Here is a 23,008-nt window from a genome sequence, read left to right as displayed (position 1 = left end):
ATCATTTGGGTCCATCCAGTGTGGTTACTATAGATGGTTAGAAAATTTGTTCTGTAAGCTTCCCAGGGGCCAAGGCAAAGAGGAAAACAGAGTTATTTAGAAAGTCAAATGTCCAGAAGGTAATAACACTTTTTCAATGATGTCACCTGTGGTTTACTGGTCACTCACATTTCTCAATTGATTCTCCCAACAACTGTGAAAAAAAAAAAAGGAAGAATGAAAAGGTTAAGTAACTTGCTCAAGCATCCACATACAGTAAACAGCACAGCTGAGATTGGAAGTCGTGGTGCTTGGACTTCCAAGTCTGACCCCCACCTCACTTCTGTCCTCTCCTCTAAAGCCCATTGTCTCACAAGACCCTGGGAGAAACCATGCCTGGAGCCCCTCTAAGGAGAACTGTAAGAGGCTTTTCCAAAATGCTGTGGTGACAGAGGAAGTATTTCTGCCTGCATACGTGAGAGGAGTCAGTGAATTCATAGAAACACTGGCATATATGTACTCTTAATATTTAATTTGTATGGTTTTGAAAAAGTTTTTACAGTCACCCAGATTTATTCCTGGTGGTTTTCTCCTAGACATGCAATCACAGTGCCCTACATTTCAACTTTTTGTTTCTTCCTATATCGCTTAACAATTCTAGAAACTATAACATTGCTTATGGAGATTGTCTCACAAAGCTCATATTTTAAAACATTCTCTATAGTGCTCACAAAATATTTAGAAACATGCCAAAATTTGGTCGTAACATGTCATATTTATTTAATCAATAGGCCAAGGATAAATGTGCTATTTAAGACCTGTGTTTGAAGGCTGGGAATCAGTAAAATGGTATTATTATCATCTTTTTTTGATTGTATAAATGCTTTGTGGTGTTACTGAAATAATTGCTTTTATGAATGTATTTACTGCGTTCCATTTAAAATGCGATGTTATTTACCTTATGGGATTACATGACTCATTCCATCCAGACACTCCACAAACCCAAAGGAACATTGCTTTTTGCCTGCGGTGCAGGGTGAACCAGAAATCTCTAAATCCAACTGTTAGTCGCTCTCCTCTGTCTGTGTGAGCTGTGTGCTGTGCCCACAGGAGATCTGGGCTGGGGACTCTGTCCAGGAGCCTCTGGTCTGGAATCGAGGCTTAATTGAATAACAGCAGGGGCTTCAGCTAGAAGAGATGAGATGGCCAGTCAAGATGGCCACAAGGTCAAGAAACTGCCTCAGAGGAAGCAATGTTTATGTCACTGAGTTGGTGGAAGATCAATTTCCAACGGTTAGTGAGTTGCTGAGAAGAGTTTTGCTTTATTATGGAGTGAGAGAAAGTAAAGCCAGGGGGAACCCCTACTATGCTAGAACCCCTCTAGTCACTGTAGCTCATAGCCAGAGCTTTCATTTTTCTTTGAAATGCCTTTTTGCCATGATTTTATACTGTATTCGTAATACTTGGGATTAAGTAATAAGAGCTGATTCTAAAGAACACCTGCTATATGCCAGGCCCAGGACTAACACATTTACATCGAGGATCTCATTTTGTCTTCCCAGCTACTCTATGCAGTAGGTATTATTAAATTACTATTACAGTTTCACATATGAAGAAACAAAGGTTTGCTGACTTTGCTCAAGGTTATACAAGTATTGAGAATACAAGTGGGAGAATTTGAACGTAACAATTAGCCATTGAGTTATCTTGTCATTTATATATTTACTGTTTTGAGTCTACTTCATTGTTTCCATTTATATATAGTAAAATTTGCGTTTTTGTTTACTGATTTTTATTTTGCTGTTTTTATTTTGTTTTTTTTTGTTTGTTTGGCTTTTGGCCACACCTCAAGGCATGTGAGATCTTTGTTCCCAGGCCAGAGACCAAACATGCATACCCTGCATTAGAAGCATGGAGTCTTAATCACAGGACCACCAGGAAAGTCCCAAAATTTGCTCTTTTGAAATGTTTATTTTGAGTTTTAACAAATCTTTACCATCATGTAACCTTTACTCCAATCACCACGTGCTGCTAAGTCACTTCAGTCGCGTCCGACTCTGTGCGACCCCATAGACAGCAGCCTACCAGGCTCCCCCATCCCTGGGATTCTCCAGGCAAGAACACTGGAGTGGGTTGCCATTTCCTTCTCCAATGCATGAAAGTGAAAAGCGAAAGTGAAGTCGCTCAGTCTTGTCCGACACTCAGCGACCCCATGGACTGCAGCCTTCCAGGCTCCTCCGTCCATGGGATTTTCCAGGCAAGAGTACTGGAGTGGGGTGCCATTGCCTTCTCCGAATCACCACATAGATGGGAATATTTCCACAACCTCCGTAACTGCCTGCATACCCCTTACAATACATCCTTTTCCATCCCTCATAGTCAGTGGTCATCAGATTGAATTCTGTCTCTTTAGCTTTGCCTTTTCTAGAATATTGTAATAATGCAATAGTCTGGTTTTGGTCTTAGGTTCCTGGATTCTTTCACTTAGTGCAGTGTTTTTTTTTTTAAAGATTTATCCATGTTGTAGGTATTAGTAGTTTGTATTTTTCCATTGCTGATACTATTCCATTGTATGGAGGTGCTACCATTTATTCCTTCATTTACCATTTGATAGATACTTTGGTTGTTGCCGGTTCTGGGTTACTATGAATAAAGCTGCTATTAACATTTGTGTAAAGGTCATATGGGCATATGTTTCATTTCTTTAGCGTGAGATTGCTAAATTCTATGGTATATATTTAATTTTATTAGAAGCTGCCAGTTTTCCAAAGGGGCTGCACCATTTTCTGTAAGAGTTTCCATTGTTCCACGTCATTATCATTTACTAATGTCTATCTTTTAAATTTTAACCATTCTTATAGGGGTGAAGCGATGTCTTATTGTGATTTTACATTGTATTTTTCCTAATGATGAATGATGCAACATCTGTTCTGAAAATGCTACACAGTGAATGAGTCCAACTGTAGGACATTCTGGAAAAGGCGCAACAATGGAGACAATAAAAAGATCAATGCTTGCCAGGGTTGGGGGGTGAGGGAGGGATGAATAGCCCAAACACAGAAGACTTTTAGGCCAATGAAAATGCTCCGTATGATATTATAATGATGTGTGTATATATATATATATATATATATTATCACACATCTGTCCAAATCCACAGAACGCACAACATCAAGAGTGAACTCTAGCAAACAACGTGTGTACTTTGGTTGATTATGGTGAGTCAGTGTAGATTTTTCCCCTGACCTTCTGATGAAGGGGGCATAGGTTTGATCCCTGGTCAGGAAATTAAGATCCTACATGTCACAGTGTGTGGCCCAAAAAAAAAAAAAAAAAAAAATTCTGGTGAGTGACATTGATGATAGGGACGGATATTTATAATAGGGAATGTTATTCATGTGTGGGGGCACAGGGTATATGAGAAATCCTTAGGCCTCCCTCTTAATTTTGTTGTAAAGCTAAAACTGCTTTTAAAAATAAGATGTTAAAAAAGTAAAATGAGTTAAAAATTGAAGTGTCTTATTATAGAGAATTCTTTATATAGTCTTGATATAAGCTCTGGCATTTATTTGTCATTCATTCATTCATTCTGCTGCTGCTAAGTCACTTCAGTCGTGTCCGACTCTGTGCGACCCCATAGATGGCAGTCCACCAGGCTCCCCCGTCCCTGGGATTCTCCAGGCAAGAACACTGGAGTGGGTTGCCATTTCCTTTTCCAATGCATGAAAGTGGAAAGTGAAAGTGAAGACGTTCAGTCGTGTCCAACTCTTCTCGACCCCATGGACTGCAGCCCACCAGGCTCCTCCATCCATGGGATTTTCCAGGCAAGAGTACTGGACTGGGGTGCCATCACCTTCTCCGATTCATTCATTCTACTTCCTACCAAACAATAAGCATTTATTGCTTCTTTCCTTTTAACTCTTTACCAGGTTAAATAGTTTCCCTCAAAAATTTAAGTCTAGCTAGAACCTCAGAATGTGACAGTATCTGGAAATAGGTTCTTTGCAGGTAATTCATGAGGATCTCAAGATGAAGTCATCCTTCAGATAAGATGGGCTGTAAATCCAATGACTAATGTTCTTATGAGGAGAGGACACAGAAACAGAATGGACCATGTGAAGAGGAAGGCAGAGGTTGGAGTTATGCACCACAAACCAATAACACCAAAATCTGGAGAAGGCAAAGAAAAATTCTCTCCAGAACTTTCTAGGGGGCATATCCCTGATGACATCTTAATTTCACACTCCTGGTTCCCCAAACTATAAGAGAATGCATTTCTAATGTTTTAAATCCCCAAGTTGGTGTTGATTTGTTGTTAGTAGCTCTAGATGAATACAGATCCTATTTCAGGAACTTTTAGCTAAAATAAATAATATGCATTGTCTATAAAAAGTTCAAAGAGTGATGATACAAAATAAGCCAAGAGCTATTTACTGAAAGCATCTGCAACATTTTTACAGAATCAGTAATATTTGAAATTATTTTTGAAAGGATGAGTCAGCATTGCCTGGTCAGATGGAGGGTAGGAAGAAGTTGCAGAGAGGCAAGATAAGCAGAGCAGATGGAGCAGGGTTGTTGAGCCTGAAAGGACTCGGTGGGGATGAAAATAGTGCAAATCTCACAGAACAAAGAAGGGGGTGGTGATGTGTGGTCAGGCCATTTAGATGGCTCTTCTCTTGCTCTCTGTGCATCCCCTGCTCAGCCAGGCCCTGCTTTACTCACTGGACTCTCCATTCTTAATTGTAAGCCTCTAGTAACCATCTGAGAAGGCCCTGGAAAATCCCATGGACGGAGGAGCCTGGTGGGCTGCAGTCCATGGGGTCGCTAAGAGTCGGACATGACTGAGCGACTTCACTTTCACTTTTCACTTTCATGCATTGGAGAAGGAAATGGCAACCCACTCCAGTGTTCTTGCCTGGAGAATCCCAGGGATGGGGGAGCCTGGTGGGCTGCTGTCTATGGGGTTGCACAGAGTCGGACACGACTGAAGCAACTTAGCAGCAGCAGCAGCACTAACCCTCTAGGTGCTTACCCACTACCCGCCTCTTCCCCACCCCAGTAGCTGGTTTCCCTGGTAACTGTGAGCCAATTGGAAGGAAATTCCCCCTATCAATGGTAGACTCCTCCCCCTCAATAGCATCAGCCGTCAGTGTTACTGCTGGGCCCTTTGGTTTCAGCCCTGTAAGATTCCCCATCGGATAAACTACTGGTGTCTCTCCCTGTTTTCTGGCTCTTTGGACTCTTGGCTGGACAACTACAACATTAGCAGGCCTGTAGGGTGCATCGTAGCAGGTAGTAAATAAGAGGGAGAGGCTGGCAGGTGGAAATAATCTGAAACGACTTGTATGCCATGCTCAAGCGTCTTTGTTTTTGTAGGCAATCTGGAAGAAGCCAAGACCTTCAAGATGGAGAACAATGTAACCAGACTACAGTAGACTGAAATGGTGATGAGCTCCAGTGCCTGGACCTGAATCCCAGCTCTGCTGCTTATTAGGTATGTAAACGTAGGCAAGTTTCTTCTCACTTGCCTTTCATCTATAAAACAGAGATAATACAGGCAAAGTGCTAATGTGAGATGTAAATAAATTAAGCAGGCATAATTCCTAGAATGGTGTCTGGCATAGTCTTGGTCCTTAATCAAATGTTACTTCATTTTCTAGTACAAGAGTTAAGTGTTAGTTACTCCATTGTGTCTGACTCTTTGGGACCCCATGAACTGTAGTCCACCAGGTTCCACTTTCCATGGAATACTCCAGGCAAGATTACTGGAGTGGGTTGCCATTTCCTTTTTCAGGGGGTCTTCCTGACCCAGGGATTGACCAGGTCTCCTGCATCACAGGCAGATTCTTTAACATCCCAGTCACCAGGGAAGCCCATTTTCTAGTATGCATTTTATGAATAAAAAGCTTACTCTGGCAACAATGTTCAGATACTGAGTTACAAAGAGTCATAAAGTGGTAACATTCAAGACAAATCTGAATAATGAAGTGAGGAGGAAGAGATTTTTGGAGACATTTCTTAGGTAGAATCAAAGGGCTGTATTGATCAATGTGATGTGAAGAATGAGGAAAAATGAAAAGGTGTTGGCTCAGATTTCTGCTTTTACACAGTAGGTACTTAGGTTGTTTAGCAGGGAGCAGGAATATGGGGGTTGAGAGCTATATGGCGGGGGTGGAGGATACATTTTATTTTAGACATGGTAAGTTTAAAGTGACTTCAAAAGGCAAGTTTAGAAAACGGTTTAGAAGGCATGCTAAAAGAAAGGGAATAGGTGAAAAATTCTTAAATGATTCTTAAGCACTCTTGATGAGAATCATCTGGTGTTCTTGTTAGACATGTGAATCCATCAGTTCAATTCAGTCGCTCAGCCATATCTGACTGTCTGCGACCCCATGGACTGCAGCACACCAGGCTTCCCTGTCCATCACCAACTCCTGGAGCTTGCTCAAACTCATGTCCATTGAGTTGGTGATGCCATCCACCATCTCATCTGTCATCCCCTTTTCCTCCTGTCTGTGTGAATCCATAGGTCCCTTTCAAATCCCACTGAAAATACCTAGCTAGCAGGACTTAAGGAATTGCCTTTTAAGAATTCTTCCTAGGTGATACTTATGCATATAAGAATCTTTGGTTTCTGGAAAACCTGTAAGTCTCCAAATCTGGCTGTGCATTAGAATCGTCTTGGGAACTTAAAAAAATGGTGATGCCTAGGCTTCACTGCCTGGAGAAGGCGATGGCACCCCACTCCAGTACTCTTGCCTGGAAAATCCCGTGGACGGAGGAGCCCAGTAGGCTGCAGTCCATGGGGTCGCTGAGGGTCGGACACGACTGAGCGACTTCACTTTCACTTTTCACTTTCATGCATTGGAGAAGGAAATGGCAACCCACTCCAGTGTTCTTGCCTGGAGAATCCCAGGGATGGGAGAGCCTGGTGGGCTGCCGTCTATGGGGTCGCACAGAGGCAAACACGACTGAAGCGACTTAGCAGCAGCAGCAGCAGGCTTCACTCCCAAGAAACTTTAACTTCATTAGTCTCAGGTAGGGCTACAGCTTCAGCCTGTTTAAAAATGACCCCTCAGGTGATTCTAATTTGCAGCTTAGCGCTAATAAAAGTGCCCCAGGTGATTCTTACTTGGAACTGCAAACAAAAAGGGAAAAGAATACTTGAAGGCTGTAGGAAGAACCTGAAAATCCAAAAAGGATTTCTATAAAAGACAGAAATGAAGTTATCTGGAAGTCAGGTGAGGAACAATTTTTAAAAAAGTAGGAATAGGTAACATTAACAAGCTTGGTAGATATTGACAGAAACAGGACTGAAAATAAGCTAGTGCACTTGACCGAAGGGAGAGAAGTGATTTGGGAGGGTGTCTTCAGTGGCGCGGCATAGACACAAGAACAAGAGAAAGGCTGTGGCCATGGAGACAGAGAACAGGTTCTGCTTTGACCACGTTTGAAGAGATAGAACATCTTACAGCAAGATGTTTCTGTTTACTAATACTATTGCTATTCTCTTTATATGTATTATATATAAATGAATGAATAAAAAAACCCGAATACATATGAATGAAAAACATTTAGAATCCTTTAGTTCAAAAAAAAAGCACCAGAGGAGATGTTGAAGCCCTAATCTTAAAGTATGTTTCAAGGAGCAACATCTGGAAGGAGAAGAAATGGAGAGTTTTAGATGTAGAGTTAAGAGACAGTTCTCTTCTTGGGAATGAGAGGTAAGGATGAAAGGGATCGTCTGCAGGGATGCGAGCATGTTTATCATGTGCTGTGAAAGAGGAACTGGGGGATTTTGGAGGGCTTGAGGGAGTGTGGATTGATATCATGGGGAGGGGAATGCAAAATGAATGTAAACCGTATGAGCTGAATTGAAGTTAAGAAAAATAAATACATTTCTTACACACTTCAACTACAGAGTTTGAATGTACTAGAATGCACTTCCTGTACTTCTGCTTGATGGGCTCTCACACCCTGATTAGCACAAGAATAAGGGGAGCTGGGTGGAAACTGTCATTCCCAAACTACCAGACAGTGTTCTAGTGCCACTGAACTAGTGATGATGCCAGCAGACCGTATAGCCAGGCGTTTTCTGCAGCAGCAGCTAGCAGTTTATACATGGGAAATAAAAGGCTACGTCTGAGTGAGGACAGGCAGGATAGGGCGGAAAAACAAGTAACGAAGTTAGAGCATTGTTAAGGTGTTTGAGGTAATGATCTGAGGTGCAGGCAGGATTATGTGGTGGAGAGGCCAACCTGGGATAGTGAAGGAGGACAATACAGGGATTAATCGTCTTCATGAGCTCCTGCTGTTGGCTTAATAGAAGTGAAGGAATGAGAAAGAAAGGAAGGAAGCTTACAAACAGTAAGTAGGATTTCTTAGATTTCAGAGGGGGGAGGATCTTGGCGACCACAGTGCCCTGGTGTAGTCTGTTGCTGATTGGAGCAGATTCAGAGCTAAGTGGGATGAAAAATAAGAGACCACATGCCTGGATTCTTGGTGAACTTGTACAGTGACTGGGGGTTGTGAGACAGGCCTGATGAATTTGATTAAGTCTGGGCGTGAAGCCCCGGTTTGTAGCCTCTAAAGAGAGGCTGACTTGGATTGGAATTCTAATTCAGTTACTACCTGAGTATTTTTGGGCAGGTTATTTCTGTGAGCCTCAACTTTTTCATTTATAAAAATAAAGATAAGTTCTCTCCTAGTGGTTTTATTTCTAGGATAAATAAAGTGCTTAGTAAAGGTTCTGCTGCTGCTGCTGCTGCTGCTAAGTCGCTTCAGTCGTGTCCGACTCTGTGCGACCCCATAGACGGCAGCCCACCAGGCTCCCCCATCCCTCGGATTCTCCAGGCAAGAACACTGGAGTGGGTTGCCATTTCCTTCTCCAATGCATGAAAGTGAAAACTGAAAGTGAAGTCGCTCAGTTGTGTCCGACTCTTCATGACCCCATGGACTGCAGCCCACCAGGCTCCTCCATCCATGGGATTTTCCAGGCAAGAGTACTGGAGTGGGGTGCCATTGCCTTCTCTGAGTAAAGGTTCTAGTACTTAAAAATGCCCAGGAGGCATTAATTCTCTAGTTTCCGCCCAGTTCCCCTTATTCTTGTGCTAATCAGGGTCTGAGAGGCCATCAAGCAGAAACGTAGGAAGTGCATTCATTCTAGTACCTTCAAAGTCTGTAGTTGAGGTGTGTAAAAAATGTATTTATTTTTGGTAACTTCAATTCAGCTCATAGTTTTCTTCAAAATTGCAACTAAGTTTTTGTGGAGCGTCCCTAGGAAGGAGACAGTGACCTGAAGTATTTGGCCCACTGAGAAGGCTAGCGCTCAGCGTCTTCCTTGGCTCTTGATGCAAGCGTGTTGTCATGGAGACATCATCTTTTCCCTCAGTCAGTGCAATACTGTGGGCTTGTGGGAGACAGCCATTGCAGGGCACAGGTGGTATCTATGAGGTTGTTTCTGGTCCCGCCCTGCCTAAACTCACTGTTGCCTTTTCTTCTTGGGGAGCTCTCCACCGCTTTGTGATACCTCTCCCCAGGAACAAGGCATATAATTATGCTCTCAGATTCCATAAAATGATCTTAGGAAGTTCTGACTTAGCAAAGGACCCACCCCACTGTTCAGTTTTCTGATATTTAAACTATTGTGGCTTTTTTCCCTTCCTTCCCCAGGTACCTCCACTCCGCCATAGCCTGTGTCCAAAGTTGCTTAGGTTGGGGAGTATTCTGGAAAGACTGACAGGGAACCCTGCTATTTACAATTCTCAGTGTCCCTCCCCATAAACGTCTTCTGACTCTTCACTCTCTTACAGGCTTTTTGTTATTGTTCAGTTGCTAAGTCGTGTCTGACTCGGTGATCCCATGGACTGTATCCTGCCAGGCTTCTCTGTCCATGGAATCCTCCAGGTAAGAATACTGAAACGGGTTGCTATTTCCTATGTCTCCTGCATTGCAGGTGGAGTCTTTACTGCTGAGCCATCCGGAAGCCCCTTAAGGGCTCTGTGTGCTGTGTGCTAAGTCGCTTTTAGTTTGTTAGTTCAGTCGCTCAGTCGTGTCCTACTCAGTCCATGTGTCCAGACCCCATGGACTGCAGCACGCCAGGCCTGCCTGTCCATCACCAACTCCTGGAGCTTGCTCAAACTCATGTCCGTCAACAGTGATGCCATCCAACCATCTCATCCTCTGTCATCCTCTTCTCCTCCTGCCTTCAGTCTTTCCCAGCATCGGGGACTAAGTCACTTTAGTCGTGTCCAACTCTTTGGAACCCTATGGACTGTAGCCTGCCAGGCTCCTCTGTCCATGGGATTCTCCAGGCAAGAATACTGGAGTGGTTGCCATTTCTTCTTAAGGGCTGTAGGCATTTTCAAATTAAAATCATGAAGAGAGCTCTTTTACCCCTCCCCATTTTTTCTTCCCTATCTTAACTGCCCCTCTTTGCCCCCCAAGACAATGAGCAAACAGCTTGGCTACTTGGGAAGGAGGGAATGTGAGGCAAAGTATTATTCTACAGAATTTAATCAATATTTTAGAAGGGTCAATCCTGTGCTATATCCTGTAAATTGTTCTTCTGATGTCAATGTACTCACATCTCTTATCTAACACAAGCCAGAAAAAAATTAGGGATAAATTCTAGACCAGATCCGTGTGTCATTTTGTAACTATGTAGAAATTGAGTTGTAACTCCCAAAGAGAGAAAAACCCTCGGAAGTAGTTTAAATAGCAGTATATTTTGCATTGTTTTCACACTGAACAGAAGACTTCTACATCTTGAATAGTAAATACACTTTTGGAGAAATTGTATAATATGGCAGAGTGTATGATGTAGATACTAGTCTCAATAAACATGCTCATTGTTTATTGTAAAAGTTCTTTATCCTTGTTTACCTTACAGTAGATGTTTCTCATTTTTATCAGTAAATAGCCTGATAGAATATAATTGACAAAAATTGCTTAAGAACAGGTGATACAATTCTTTTAAAATGTTCAAAACTTTGTTAGCCTAATTACCCAGAAGGTCTTTATTAGTTATCTCTTTTATGTATAGTTGTCTGTATATGTCAGTCCCAATCTCCCAGTTTATCACTCCCTACTTACCCATGAGTAATTGTAAGTTTGTTTTCTATTTTTTTCTGCTTTTGTTTTGTAAATAAGTTCACTTATACCATTTTTTTAAAGATTTCACATATAAGTGATCATATGATATTTGTTTTTCTCTGACTTAATTCACTCAGTGTGACAGTCTCTAAGTCCATCCATGTTGCTGCAAATGACATTGTGTTTTGCTATGGCTGAGTGATATTCTGTTGTGTAAAGGTACCACATCTTTATTCATTCCTCCATTGATGGGCATTTAGGTTGCTTCCATGTCCTGGCTATTGTACACAGTGAGACAGTGAACACTGGGGTGCATGTGTCTTTTTGAATTATATTTTTCTCTGGGTATGTGCCTAGTAGTGTGTTTGCTTGGTCTTACAGTAGTCCTATTTGCAGTTTTTTAAGGCACCTCCATGCTGCTATCCATAGTAGCTGGACCAATTTACATTCCCACCGACAATGTAGGAGGATTCTCTCTTCTTTACACCCTCTCTGGCATTTATTATTTGTAAATTTTTTTTTTTTTTGATGCTGGCTGTTTTGACTGGTGTAATATGATACTTCATTGTGGTTTTGATTTGTATTTCTCTAATAATTAGTGATGTTGAGCATCTTTTGGCATGCTTTTTAGCCATCTATATGTCATCATTGGAGAAATGTCTAGTTAGATCTTCTGCCCACTTTGATTGGGCTAGCTTTTTTTTTTTTTTGATACTGAGTTTCATGAGCTGTTCATATATTTTAGAGATTAATCTCTTGTAGGTTTCACTTTGATAGCAAATATTTTCTCTCATTCTGAGGGTTGTCTTTTTGTTTATGCTTTCCATTGCTATACAAAAGCTTTTAAGTAGATGCCATTTGTTTGTTTTTGTTTTTATTTTCATTACTCCAGGAGGTGGATCAAAAAATATCTTGCTGCAATTTATGTCAAACAGTGTTCTGCCTACATTTTTCTTGAAGAGTTTTATAGCATGCAGTCTTGCATTTAGGTCTTTAATCCATTTTTAGTTTATTTTTGTGCATGGTGTTAGAAAGTGTTCTCATTTCACTCTTTAACATGGAGCTGTCCATTTTTCCCAGCACCACTTATTGAAGAGACTTTTTTTCTCCATTGTATATTCTTGCCTCTGTTGTCACAGATTAATTAATCACAATGGCACCCCACTCCAGTACTCTTGCTTGGAAAATCCCATGGATGGAGGAGCCTGGAAGGCTGCAGTCCATGGGGTCGCTAAGAGTCAGGCACGACTGAGCGACTTCACTTTCACTTTTCACTTTCATGCATTGGAGAAGGAAATGGCAACCCATTCCAGTGTTTTTGCCTGGAGAATCCCAGGGATGGGGGAGCCTGGTGGGCTGCCGTCTCTGGGGTCATACAGAGTCAGACACGACGAAGCGACTTAGCAGCAGCAGCAGCAGTGTCTAGTAGCAGGGAAGGCAATGGCACCCCACTCCAGTACTCTTGCCTGGAAAATCCTATGTATGGAGGAGCCTGGTAGGCTGCAGTCCATGGGGTCGCTAAGAGTCAGGCATGACTGAGCGACTTCACTTTCACTTTTCACTTTCATGCATTGGAGAAGGAAATGGCAACCCAATCCAGTGTTCTTGCCTGGAGAATCCCAGGGATGGGGGAGCCTGGTGGGCTGCTGTCTATGGAGTCGCACAGAGTCGGACACAACTGAAGCGACTTAGCAGCAGCAGCAACAGTATCTAGCAGTGTTCTCTGTTCTTTGCCTTCTCCAGCTTGTTACTTCTTTAACTGTTCTTTTTCATGATTGTCTTGATTATTCTTTGTCCTTTCAGTTTCATATAAATTTTATACTTACATCAATTTATAATTAAGTCTGCTAGGATTTTGATAGGGATTGCGTTGGATTTATTCTTCAATTTGTAGAGAATTGATATCTGTAATATTGAGTTTTTCAGTTTGTGAATGTGGTATAGCTCTCAATTTATTTAACTTATTTTACTTATTAAAATAAAATTTCATGAACTTCTTTGTCTTTCATTAAAGTTGTTTAAGCTACTCTAATGATAATTTTTGAATTTTAATTTCATGATGTTATATAAACTATAATTGATTTTATGTTTTATATCCAGTCACTTTGCTAAATTAACTCATTTAATAGTTTGTAGATTCTTTTGAATTTTCCACAACTCATTAATATCTTGAGCACTGATATTTCTCAGTTTCTCATATTTATACCATTTATTTCTTTCATTTACTTTATTGCACTGGCCTGGAATTTGAGTTTAATGATGAATAGAAATGGCAACAATGAAAGTTTATATGTTATTAAGTAGATATCTGCTATAGTGCTTTCTGGAGGAGTTGATATGCTTAATGCATGCAGAAATTCTCTTCTCCTTCTAGCTGAGTTTTTCTTTAAAAAAATTAAGAATGAATATTAAACTTTTATCAAGTGATTTTTTTCTGTGTCTATGATCACATAGGATTTCTCTTTTATAAAGTTAGTGTAGCAAATTATATTGATTACTTATCAGATGGTAAATTAAATTTGCAATTTAGAAATAAATTCAACTTGATTCTGATGTTTTGTACTTCATATGTACTTTACAGTATGTATGCTAACAGTTTTTCAGTTTTCTGCACTTCAGGGGAGAGATTGGTATGCAGAATTCCATTTTTTTTTTTTTTTTTTTGTATCCTTGCAGCTTTTAGCCTCACAAAAACTATTTGGAAAATGTTCTTTCTTTCTTTAGCCTCTGGAAGAATCTATGTAATAACTATAATATATCATAAGTATTTGGAAGAATTTCCTGGTAAAATCATCTGTGTATAGAAAGTTATTTGTGGAAATATTTCCAACTACAGAGTTCTATATTAAAGAATACTATATATTCTTTAATATACGCAAAAATATCAGCTTTTTGATAAAATTTCTTTTTCTAAGAATTATCTCAGGTTACTTCCCAAATTTACTGGCATAAAGTTATTAATAATGTCACTTTACTTTCCTTTTGGTATCTGTAGTTTTGACAGGTTATCTACTTGATATCAGCAAATTCTGCTTCTTTCTTTTTCCTCTTGATCCATTAATTATCAATTTTATTGATCTTTTCCAAGAAATGGTTTGGTTTTCTTGGTTTTTCTCTGTTCTGCAATATTCTTTGTGTAGATTTATACCCACTGATTATTTATTTTTCTCTTGGGGGGTGGGGATTCAATTTATTTTCTTCCTTTGCTTGAGATTAATTAGTTGACTTTCAATCTTAACATATATGCATTTAGGCTCTTCATTTCCCTTTAAGGAGATTTCTGTTTTCTTGCCATTATTGTTAAGCTCAAGGTATTTTGTAATATCCATGTTGTGATTGATCTTTGATATATGAATTATATAGAAACATGTTATTTCATTTCAAAACACTTAGGGATTTTCTAAATATCTTTGTTGATTTATATCTTAATTTTACTGTAGTCTGTTGAATATGAATTTACTTGAATTTATAGAAACTTGAGAGTTGCTTCATGGCCAAACACATGAAAAACTTTGGTAAATATTCTATGTGTATTTGAAAATATTTAACATGATTGACCACACTGTTCTCTAAATGTTGAAGAGGTCAAGTTTATTCATTTTGCTAAAAATGTCTTTTTAATTGTTATTGATCTATTTATTAATACTAAGACAGGTGGGGTAAAGTCCTTTGTTTATGATTATGCATTTATCTATTTCCCCCATTAATTTTGTCAAATATATATACACACACACAGTTGGAAATTGAACTACAATGTGTACATTTATGATTTATTGTGTTCTTGTTAATTGATCTTTTAAGTATCATATATATATGCCTCTTTATTCCTAAAAATTCTTCTTAAAGTGTACATTTTCTGAAATTTTATTATAACTACCATAAATTCTTTTAGTCAGTGTTCGCTGGTGTATCTTTGTCCATCCTTTTATCGTTTTACCAAAATATCCTGTAAGCAGCACATAAGCTTATAATCATAGTCTTTTCATATCATTATATAATCTGTTAAATGTTTGTGTACTTACAGATACTTCTTGCAGTTTGTTTTATATTTCCCTATTTGTTTTATGTTCCTTTTTTTCTGTCTTGCCCTCTTTGGGTTAATTGTTTTAAATTTTTTCATTATTCCATTTTCCTCTCTACTAGCTGATAGTTAGACTTTTTTCTATTCTTTTTGTAGTCACACAACAAATGATAATATGAATCCTTGATTTCACAGTTAAATATAAATATTTTTCAGTTAGACAGTGATGAGCTTTTTAACTTCATTTATTCCAGGCAAATTTTTGTTTTATTTTTGTCATTAAATTAACTTTATTCAAATTAAATGTAATAAAATATTACTTCTGTTTTATACACTAGGTATGTAAATATTTATATTTACACATACATATGATGTTATGTTTCTTTACATTCGATTTTGTGTTTCTTACCCACCCCCACTTCCAAGTTCATTTCCCAAAGGATTTCTTTAATTCTCCTTTAAGTGAAGATTTACTGGAAAAAAATTATCTCAATTTTTGTTCATTAGGAAATATGTTGATTTCATCCTTGATCTGAAGATTAGTTTTGATGGTTATAGAATTCTACATTGTCATTTATATTCCTTCAAAGATGACATTGAGTTGTCATCTAGCTTCCATTGTTTCTGTTGAGACGTCGGCTTTCACTTTACTTTTTTTTCCCAAGATAATTGAAAAGATGGCTTTAAAGATAATATAAAAGCATAGGCTTAAGACAGGAGTGTCCAAACTCACTGAGGCCATGAAGGACCAACTACAGAGAAGGTGGCGCTTGTGTATCATCTTTCCACTCCCAGAAGCAAATGCCATAGGCTTTATTTTTCAAGATACTGTCCTGACAAGAATGATCTAAGCTTACATGTTAACAAAGATATCACACAATGCTGACTTTTTAAAAAGTTCATTTTGAATTTCTGAGCCTGTTTCAAATTCATCTTATGTGTTTTCCTCTTGACTGTTTTGGTTTCTCTTTTTCCTTCTGCTTGCCAGTCTTCTACATCCCATGTCCCTTACGTTGGCATTTTCAGGAGCTCCCGAGGCTACTGAGTTTCATTACAGTACTGGTTGTTGTATGTTCTTCCAGAATCTGAAGCTGCAGCGTGGAGGGTGGCTGTCCAGCATAATGGTTGACTGCCCAGCTATGAGCTTCATTATAGATTTGGCTTGTTTGTTCACTCATTTAACAGATCATTAATTACTAGGTGTGTAATTGGAGAAGATGTAAACATGCATAGTGTCCCTCCTCTTTGAGCTGCTGAGGAGCTAGTCTCAGAGTCAATCTTCAAGTGACTCTCCTCTAGTCCACTGTCTTTCCCCCAGTAGTAAATGTCTTGTTGGGCATTTGCCCACATAACTCATTTCTCTAGAATTCTACCTTGCTTTTGATGGATCATTTGCAGGTTATATTCTAATTGTATTTCAATTCTGCTGGCCAGTTCTGTAGCTGCCTGACAAAGAGCCCCTTCTTTGTGGTCAGAGTCTTGTCAAGTTAGGTTACTCTCTATTACATTCTCACTGCAAGTTGCAATTCAAATAGAGATATTTACCCAAGTAGAAGGAATTTTAATGTATGACCTAAATCAAATCCCTTATGATTATACAGTGGAAGTGAGAAATAGATTTAAGGGCCTAGATCTGATAGATAGAGTGCCTGATGAATTATGGAATGAGGTTCGTGACATTGTACAGGAGACAGGGATCATTTTTTTTCCCCCATGGAAAAGAAATGCAAAAAAGCAAAATGGCTGTCTGGGGAGGCCTTACAAATAGCTGTGAAAGAAGAGAAGTGAAAAGCAAAGGAGAAAAGGAAAGATATAAGCATCTGAATGCAGAGTTCCAAAGAATAGCAAGAAGAGATAAGAAAGCCTTCTTCAGCGATCAATGCAAAGAAATAGAGGAAAACAACAGAATGGGAAAGAGATCTCTTCAAGAAAATCAGAGATACCAAAGGAACATTTCATGCAAAGATGGGCTCGATAAAGGACAGAAATGGTATGGACCTAAAAGAAGCAGAAAATATTAAGAAGAGATGGCAAGAATACACAGAAGAACTGTACAAAAAAGATCTTCATGACCCAGATAATCACGATGGTGTGATCACTAACCTAGAGCCAGACATCCTGGAATGTGAAGTCAAGTGGGCCTTAGAAAGCATCACTACGAACAAAGCTAGTGGAGGTGATGGAATTCCAGTTGAGCTATTCCAAATCCTGAAAGATGATGCTGTGAAAGTGCTGCACTCAATATGCTAGCAAATTTGTAAAACTCAGCAGTGGCCACAGGACTGGAAAAGGTCAGTTTTCATTCCAATCCCAAAGAAAGGCAATGCCAAAGAATGCTCAAACTACCGCACAATTGCACTCATCTCACACGCTAGTAAAATAATGCTCAAAATTCTCCAAGCCAGGCTTCAGCAATATGTGAACCGTGAACTTCCAGATGTTCAAGCTGGTTTTAGAAAAGTCAGAGGAACCAGAGATCAAATTGCCAACATCTGCTGGATCATGGAAAAAGCAAGAGAGTTCCAGAAAAACATCTATTTCTGCTTTACTGACTATGCCAAAGCCTTTGACTGTGTGGATCACAATCAACTGTGTAAAATTCTTCAAGAGATGGGAATACCAGACCACCTGATCTGCCTCTTGAGAAATTTGTATGCAGGTCAGGAAGCAACAGTTAGAACTGGACATGGAACAACAGACTGGTTCCAAGTAGGAAAAGGAGATCGTCAAGGCTGTATATTGTCACCCTGTTTATTTAACTTAAATGCAGAGTACATCATGAGAAATGCTGGACTGGAAGAAACACAAGCTGGAATCAAGATTCCAGGAGAAATCTCAATAACCTCAGATATGCAGATGACACCACCCTTATGGCAGAAAGTGAAGAGGAACTCAAAAGCCTCTTGATGAAAGTGAAAGAGGAGAGTGAAAAAGTTGGCTTAAAGCTCAATATTCAGAAAACAAAGATCATGGCATCTGGTCCCATCACTTCATGGGAAATAGATGGGGAAACAGTGGAAACAGTGTCAGACTTTATTTTTTTGGGCTCCAAAATCACTGCAGATGGTGACTGCAGCCATGAAATTAAAAGACGCTTACTCCTTGGAAGGAAAGTTATGACCAACCTAAATAGCATATTCAAAAGCAGAGACATTACTTTGCCAACAAAGGTTCATCTAGTCAAGGCTATGGTTTTTCCTGTGGTCATGTATGAATGTGAGAGTTGGACTGTGAAGAAGGCTGAGTGCAGAAGAATTGATGCTTTAAACTGTGGTATTGGAGAAGACTCTTGAGAGTCCCTTGGATTGCAAGGAGATCCAACCAGTCCATTCTGAAGGAGATCAGCCCTGGGATTTCTTTGGAAGGACCGATGCTAAAGCTGAAACTCCAGTACTTTGGCCACCTCATGTGAAGAGTTGACTCATTGGAAAAGACTCTGATGCTGGGAGGGACTGGGGGCAAGAGGAGAAGGGGATGACAGAGGATGAGATAGCTGGATGGCATCACTGACTCGATGGACGTGAGTCTGGGTGAACTCCGGGAGTTGGTGATGGACAGGGAGGCCTGGTGTGCTGCGATTCATGGGGTTGCAAAGAGTCGGACACGACTGAGCGACTGATCTGATCTGATCTGATCTGATAGTGGTACTTTAGGTTAAAATTGTAGTTGATTTATTTGCTCCTACACGAAGTGACTCCCTTACTGCCAGTAACTTCAATCTTATCAAGTACTTATCAAAATTATGCTTTACTTCTCATTTTTTCCCCCATTTTCAAGGATTTTTCTCTGATGATCCTTCTGAATGTGCTTTGTTAACATGGTTCTTGAACAATAGAATTGATGGCGTTTGAACATACTATTGGACTTCCCTGGTGGCTCAGATGGTAAAGCGTCTGCCTACAGTGCAGGAGACCTGGGTTCGATCCCTGGGTCAGGAAGATCCTCTGGAGAAGGAAATGGCAACCCACTCCAGTACTCTTGCCTGGAAAATCCCATGGACAGAGGAGGGTAGTAGGCTAAAGGGGCTGCTTCTGTCAATCTCAAACTAAAGACTTTATATTGTCACCTAAAATAAGATCTTTAATTTTTTTAAAAGCAAAAGGCCAATTCTTAATTTCAAGAATTGTCTTAAAATTGATATCTGTATATCAGTTAACGTAGCACAGTGCCTGATAGACTGAAGATGCTCAGTATCACTTAAATTGCTTTTGTGGTGGTGGTTTAGTCCCTAAGTCATATTCAACTCTTGTAACCCTATGAACTATTGCCTGCCAGGCTTCTCTGTCCATGAGATTTCCCAGGCAAGAATACTGGAGTGGGCTGCCATTTCCTTCTCTAGGCAGTCTTCCTGACCCAGGGATCAAACTCATGTTTCCTGGTCTCCTAAATTGCAGGTGAATATTTTTTTTTTTAACCACTGAGCCACCAGTGATTCCCAAATTGCTTTAAGGATACATTTAAAAAATATAAGAAAACATTTAATACTAAAATGTTCTGATATCATTGCTTTAAATGACAATGTGGCATTTGGTAAAAGCTTTAATGGAGGTATATTTGAGTCTCGTAGTTCTTTCTAAATATTGTTCGTCTGCAATAAATTAGTTAGTATCCATATCTCAGCATCCTGATATCTCAAATAGTATTCATTATTGCTGGAGAGTTTTGTGTAGGTTAGATGAGATAGTATTTTACAACATGATGATGAATACAATGTAAATTCAGTTAGCATTTGTAGTATTGTTAGTATTGTTACTATTACAGACAGATTGCTCACATACTCATGATCCTTAATTCCTTTCTTCTTGGACCATTTGATTTAGCATATGTGTGAAAGTACATACTTTACATATATGTACAATATGTAATTTTACATATATGCAAATAAAATGTAATCAAATATATTCATGGGTATAGAATGAGGTAGAAATCATGCTGGTCTGGTCATCAGGTGATCTGGGTTTTGGTTTAAACCCTAACAATATTGAGTCCCATCAGAGTTAAGTCTCACATCGCCTCCCTCAAAGGCAATTTCCATTTCAGTAAAATGTCTTGTTTCTCAAACTATCCGTTTTAGTTTTACTGATAATGATGGTGTTTTGATATGTTTTAGAAACTGCTTTGCAAATGTATTTTGCTCAAATTTTATCATCCTCTTCATTTTTCAAACTCTTGCTCTTCTCCTCTTTAAAGTCTTTGGCTTCTAAGCATTATATTAATAAACCACATAAGTAAATTACATGAAGAGTTAGAGAGACCTTTGGGAAAAGTTTACTGATCCAGTGGATTCCCTTTTATTTCCCCTAAATTAAGACAAAATAGCCTTCAACCGTATACTGTTGGCTTTTTCTCCTAAGCAAAATGTTTTTTCTTCCCATCATCATAACTTTTACATCCTCCATTTCACTCTAAATGTAGTGCACATTTTTTTCCCCCACTCTTGGGAATGTTTTAGGGGTTGTTCAGCTGGGTTGAGTTTCTAAGACCAGATATACCACCCTCTCTGCTTAGTAAACTGTGCCCTGAATCCTGCTGTGTCTTCGTGTTTCCTCTCTCAAAACAATGACACTTTCTCAAAAGCATACTGAAACTCCACACCCATGGGTTTCAGGCAATCTAGGGCTTTCCCACATGGTAAAAGGGGGGCCCACATCATCCTGAGGAGCGTGGCGCTTTGCAGAAACCTGAGCCTTAATTATTGCTGATCGTCTGCTGGCTGGGGCTCCATCCTGTGCTCTGCTTGCCTGCTGTCCTTCCCCCACGTTGTATCATTTTCTTTTTCAGACCCACACCCACCCATTTGTCCTGTTCACCAGCCATTAAATGGCCTGCTGCTACCTGTCCCGTACTGCCTGGCTGCTGTTATATCCCTGCCAGACTCAGCTCTCAAAAGTCACTCTTAAATTCACCTGCCAGGCTCAGTCTGGGCCCTTGCCCAGCCTGAGGAGAAAGAATGGACAGCGGTTAGATGGCCTGCCACACGCTATCAGTGGTATCAAGTTCCCTGCATGTCTTGGTGCAACCTGAAATACCCACACCAAGCTTTTATGCCTTAAACAAATGTGATTCCTGGGCCATCTGAGGGTTTGCATAATTTAAGAAGTATAAGAACATGTGTTCAACAATTTTGATCAAGGCAATAGATTGAGAACAGCTAGGACCTAGATACAGAATAAAAAACCAAGGCTCCCAAAGTTATTTATAATACCCTTGTTAATGCTTTGAACGTTCTCAGAGAAATCTGGAAATCCGATACAATCTACTTTAGAGCTCTGAATTGTATTTATACATTTCTACAGGAAATACGTGTCTCATAAATGTAGGACAATCTTATTCTAAACTAGATGTCCTCACTTATGCTGTTCCTGTCACTTAAAAGGCTCATTGTGTTCTCCTCTGTCTATAAAACTGTCAACTCTCAAGGCACAATTGAATACCCCATCCTTTCACAAAACCTCTGAGTTCAATCTTTGTAAAAAAATAAAATAAAAAATGATGGTTACTGGGTCTAATCCAGATAGTCTGAGTTTTGCCATTTGCCCATCAAGTGACTTAAGCCTGGATTCTCATTTGTTCACTTTTATTTTAGAAGTAGTATTTTCTCTGTGCAATTTGTAGGTTTGTTAATAAAGATCAAAAGATAATCTAAAAAAAGTGAGAAACTAATGACAGGAAAAATTATGGTAGTATTTTCTAAAAATGTGCTTATTCTCTGTCTTTGGATGTACAATTACAGAAGAATTCAGTAGGTATAAATTGAAAAAAAAATATAAGGAGAGCTAACAGTGAAAACCCAGTCTATTGTTTCTAGGGCTTGCCTTATGGCTCAGCTGGTAAAGAATCCGCCTGCATTGTGGAGACCTGGGTTCGATCCCTGAGTTGGGAAGATCCCCTAGAGAAGGGAATGACAACCCACTCCAGTATTCTGGCCTGGAGAATTCCATGGACTATATAGTCCATGGAGTTGCAAAGAGTGGGACACAACTGAGCGACTTCAGCTTTCACTTTTTCTCTACATTTAATTTGCCAACAATGGTAGGAGGTAGAAGACATTCCCATGTTACAGGTAAGGAAGTTGAAGGCAAAAAAGGTTACGTAACCTGTCCAAGAACACACAGTGAATACAGGTGGTGGAGCCAGGGTTCCAACCCAGGCTGTGTCTGCCACTTGCATCCTTACCCACTAACTGGTCCTACCTGTCCCAGTGCTTCAGGTGATGATGGATGTGTGGTCCATTCATTTAATCTTATTATTATTATTTTTTTTAATATTTGGAGAAGGCAGTGGCACCCCACTCCAGTACTCTTGCCTGGAAAATCCTATGGACGGAGGAGCCTGGTGGGCTGCAGTCCATGGGGTTGCTAGGAGTCGGACACAACTGAGTGACTTCACTTTCACTTTTCACTTTCATGCATTGGAGAAGGCAATGGCAACCCATTCCAGTGTTCTTGCCTGGAGAATCCCAGGGACGGAGGAGCCTGGTGGGCTGCCGTCTCTGGGGTTGCACAGAGTCCGACACGACTGAAGCGACTTAGCAGCAGTAGCAGCAAGATATACTGCGTCCCACCACAGCTTCTCTGCATCTTGTGGGGATAGGGCTGGCATCACCAGCAAGGCGTGGTTCTTTGCTCATCTTCTCAGTGACTGCTTCTTTTGATTATGAAACGTCTTCCATTGTGGTCTCCCAAGTCCAGGGCTCACATTCCTCAGGGCAGGTCTCTGGCTACTTGGACGGGTAGTGCTGTCATGTGAGTTATCTCCTCATGACTTGTTTTATTCTTGACCCTGAGAGGCTCTGACAGTCTATCATTCTCTAGGAAGCAAATATTCCAGTATGAGGATTCTAGGTCTGGCCCTGAAGATCAAACCATTCCAAGAAGTCAACTTTCATTGAGCCGCTGGGTGAAACTCTAACTC

General features: G+C 39.9%; 1 protein-coding gene across 17 annotated transcripts in view; it reads left to right on the top strand.

Annotated features, from left to right (window-relative positions):
- Nucleotides 1–23,008, top strand: part of USH2A (usherin) — a 1,013,951-nt gene that overhangs the window by 51,187 nt on the left and 939,756 nt on the right. For 5 of the 17 annotated variants that reach the window (XM_055581875.1, XM_055581861.1, XM_055581863.1 and 2 more), the window contains exons 1-3: nt 5,088–5,271; nt 5,356–5,473; nt 9,792–9,885. The gene's annotated coding sequence lies outside the window, so the exon portion shown is untranslated. The other 12 variants (XM_055581866.1, XM_055581862.1, XM_055581857.1 and 9 more) reach the window with 7 other exon arrangements.

This window comes from Bubalus kerabau, chromosome 5 (assembly GCF_029407905.1).
Source record: "Bubalus kerabau isolate K-KA32 ecotype Philippines breed swamp buffalo chromosome 5, PCC_UOA_SB_1v2, whole genome shotgun sequence".
Lineage (NCBI taxonomy): Eukaryota > Metazoa > Chordata > Mammalia > Artiodactyla > Bovidae > Bubalus > Bubalus kerabau.
Note: the sequence above shows the minus strand (reverse complement) of the source record. Positions and strands in the feature narration are given on the sequence as shown.